Below are 3,979 nucleotides of genomic sequence, written 5' to 3' on the forward strand. Positions count from 1 at the left end.
TTTTTTAATCTAAGAGCTTCCAAGACTATGTAAGCTAGTAATAATAAAGCTTCCACGACAGTGTCGGCTTGATGTCTTCATGTTCTTTGACTTAAACATATGTTGTGTCCAGCAAAAGGCTCTTACTGCTGAGTTCTGGAGCTTAGCCAAGAACAATAGCAAGACTTTATTAACAGCCACCAAAGACTTCTAATAAATGAGGTTCATAACTCACAGCATGATCTCTATTGGATATGGGTGCATTGATTTGCATCAACATTTCAAAATATTTAAAGGGGAAGACAAGTGGACAAACTTTACATAATTTTCTGGTATATTTTTACATGAAGTATGAAGATATCAGAGAACCAGTCCTTTAAAACTGCTATTTTGAAATTAGAACCATTAGAGAACACGTGGTAAATAGATACTGCTTCTATTGAGTTGTAAAGACTTTAAATTTAGGAACGGCATTCTTTCTTTTGCCAGGAGGTTGATATAACCCAACCAGTGAAGAAAAGAAGCTGTGTAAGTGTTCCCATCCAGAACTTTCCAAATGTGGCAGTAATTGTCTAAAACTTTGCTTGAGGCTATTTGTCCGATTTTTTCTACCTTTTAAATATGTATCTATCTTATGACATTACAGGTTAAGTATTATGAGCATAGGTGAATATGAATACAGTTTGTTTATCTACTCTGAAATTCAGAAGCAACATATCACTCTGTTTCTAAAACTCAAACCCACACATTATATGACATAAAAGGTCTGTGGTTCCATACAGCAAATTCTGAAAAAGGAAACTGTATTACAGTCATCGTGTGGGTTCTTTTGTTCACCTGATGCTAAATCCTGAAACATGGCTGCCAGACAGGTGAATTTTCTTTACACATCACCCCTGTGAGCTTTGTGTATAAATTATCTTGCCACATAAAAGATCAGCTTGAAACTTATTGCTCACCTCTTATCTATTCAATGGTTTGATGGAACAGTGAGGAATATCGTTAAAGACAATGAGGCGTCAACTCCTTTAATTATTCTCTCTTGAGAATCTTCCATTTCAGACCATCTATTTCAGATTTGGAATCTGACATTTTAACCTTTTCTTGATTAAAGGTTTCTATCTCCATCTCAGAGAATGCTTGCTTATATCTGGCTTCTCACAAATGGCTTAACTTTTCAGCATCTAAGTTTCAGCTCTTACAAAATAGGAATAATTACAGTGGATTCTATCTGCCCAGCATGTGGCAGGCATGCTCCATGCATAGACTCCCTGTAAGCTCTTTATGGAGAGTTCTAAATTCCTCCTCTGAACAAAGACAAGACGAATAGAATGACTAAAAGCAAGGCAGGCCTAAATTTAGAGCAAAGTAGGTACTGGGGATCAAGAGGTTTGGGTTATCATTCAGCCCTGGAAATATTCAGTTCACTTACCTGAAGAAGCATTTGAAGAATTATCCAAAACAAGCAAATAGAAATGTAGAGCTAGTATAAGAGCCAGGGAGATGGCTCAGATGGAAAGCACTTGTAGAGCCAGCTTGGTATGGTATATGAACATGGCCCTCTCATGCATATTCATCATTCACAGAATTCTAATAAACAAAATTAAAATTTTAAAATAATGCAAGAATTTTCTTTTAAATTTTCTATTTAAAAAAATTTTATTATGTATGCGTATGCTCACCAGTGTGTGGGTGGCAGAACGAATATATGTAGGTCAAAGGACAGCTTTGTGGGAGTTAGCTTTCTGCTTTCAACATGTGGACTCCAGGTGGGACTCAGTCATCAGGCATGATAGCAAAAGCTTTTATCTACTAAACCATCTTTCCAGCCCAGTTTTATGTTTTAAAGAGGGATAATAACATGAAATTGAGAACTTATGTGATGTTAAATTTCTGAGAGTGATAAGGGATGAAAGAGATACTGATTCTTTCAGAGACAAGTGAAATGTGATTTCATTATATTATTATTATTATTATTATTATTATTATTAATTTTCTTTTTTTTTTACACTCCAGATTTTATTCCCCTACTGGTCTACCCTTCAACTGTTCTACATCCCAGACCTCCTCCCTGCCCTCCTCCCCCAACTCCAAGAGGACATCCCCACCCCCCCACCCAACCAGACCTCTATACTCCAGTGAAAACAGCTTGACATTGCAAACAGATTTGTAGGTGAGGGGCCATTTTAATTTTTGATGCTTCTGTTTTTCAACCATAGATTCTTATTTTGTGTTGAAATGTACTTATCTCTAAATATTTTCATTGTCATTAGTGCTAAATATTTCAGTCTACAGGAAAAAGTATGAGGTGAATATTTTTACATAACATTCTTTACAAATATCCAATAAATTCTAGTAACTATGTACTCATGCTTAAAGCATTCATTCTACAATAGACCGGCTATTGTGAAAATGTGCCCCATACTCAGACATCAAGTCAACACTATTATTAAGCACAAATGCAACTGCAAGTGTTTTGACCATAGTCACTAATTTAGCAAAATGTTAGAAACCCAAATGTTTCTTTTGTAACTTACCTCAAGTTGGATAGAAATGAAAATAAATTAATTTTAAAACCAAATCCAACCAGCGTATTATCATACATAATGTCTCTTCAATTTAGAAAAAATAAGCAAGGTCAAGATATGTTCAGAAATCAATATTTTGTATTAACAGACAACATTATTTTTCAATAGTCAACTGAAACAATATTATTTTCTATAAAGAAGATTTTAAGTAAAAATAGGTCATTCCTAAATTATCATTGTTATTTTCTATATATATGAATTTTATAAAAGGCATATTCTTATAACTTTTTGACATGGAAATATTTGCCAATAAATAATTCTTAAATGTACAGTCACATTATTTCTTGGTTTGATTACTATGAAATATCCTATTACTTTTAAATTTCTATCACCCATTAGTAGGGTAACATGTATGGAGACCACTTACTGAAGAAAGTAGCTCATTGTCTCTGTGGACATCTCCACAACGTTAAAGGGATAACACAACACTCAGCCCTTTCCCACACTGTCATAATACCACTGTAGACCACGCTACTGATTCAACTCATTCACCAAGTCTACTACCAGAAGGGTGTGCTCCCTGGTGTTTCCATGAGGGGAACATGTGTGTGTGTGTGTGTGTGTGTGTGTGTGTGTGTGTGTTCATGGTCAAGCAGCCCTCATCCTCAAACTTTTTCCTGAAGTATAGAAAAAGATAACATTTTTTTATGCACATAAACATTGAAATTAACACTGTCCAGCTTTCAAAAACAATACATTTATTTATGATGCTAAAAGCCTAAAGCAACTCGGAAGGATATTATAATCATCACAAATGCAGTGGAAATGAGCGAAAGAGAATGAAGAGAATTCCACTATCTAATATAGCAGTCAAACTAAATTCTACAGTGGATATGAACTAACAACTTAAGATTATTTCATATTACATTGAATAAATTCATCAAAATAAGGGTAGTCCATTACATTTAACAACTTAAAAAGTGACAAAATTATGAACTCATAATGCTTTATATTATTTTTAGTATAATATTTCACTGATTTGGGTTTATCAAATATTGATAGGAACTACCTGGGTTTTGTATACTAAAATAGGATATCTTCTAACAATATAGCCAACCCTTAATAACTTGGAGTTTCGGTTTCATGATTCTTCTGGATATTAAAATCAGCACATTTAGTGTTTATATATAGCTTATCCAGATGGTCATATACATCACAAATTATTTAATATATGAAATACTACATAAACTTAGCATTAATAACAGTTATGCTGAATTGTTTAAGTAATAATAAAAATAAAGAAAAATTCTGCCCCTGATTAGTGTAGGTGATAACTTTGTCCATAAATAGTTTTGTTTGGTTTACACTACAAAGGAAGAAGCATCAGATAAGAAGGTGGCAAGGGCTGTATTTCTACACATCTGACAGAGGATAACAATAATATATTTTTAAAAACATTCAAAAAACAAAGT

The 3,979-nt window shown here is 33.6% G+C and overlaps 1 long non-coding RNA gene across 1 annotated transcript in view; it reads left to right on the forward strand.

The window, feature by feature from the left end:
• Positions 1–2,041, forward strand: part of LOC116098008 — a 2,528-nt gene extending 487 nt beyond the window's left edge. The window contains exons 2-3 of the long non-coding RNA XR_004121654.1: positions 469–507; positions 1,996–2,041. This is a non-coding gene — a long non-coding RNA (uncharacterized LOC116098008). The remainder of the gene's footprint in view (positions 1–468; positions 508–1,995) is intronic.
• The last annotated feature ends 1,938 nt before the right edge of the window (positions 2,042–3,979 follow it).

The sequence above is a fragment of the Mastomys coucha genome, unplaced genomic scaffold (assembly GCF_008632895.1).
Source record: "Mastomys coucha isolate ucsf_1 unplaced genomic scaffold, UCSF_Mcou_1 pScaffold20, whole genome shotgun sequence".
NCBI lineage: Eukaryota > Metazoa > Chordata > Mammalia > Rodentia > Muridae > Mastomys > Mastomys coucha.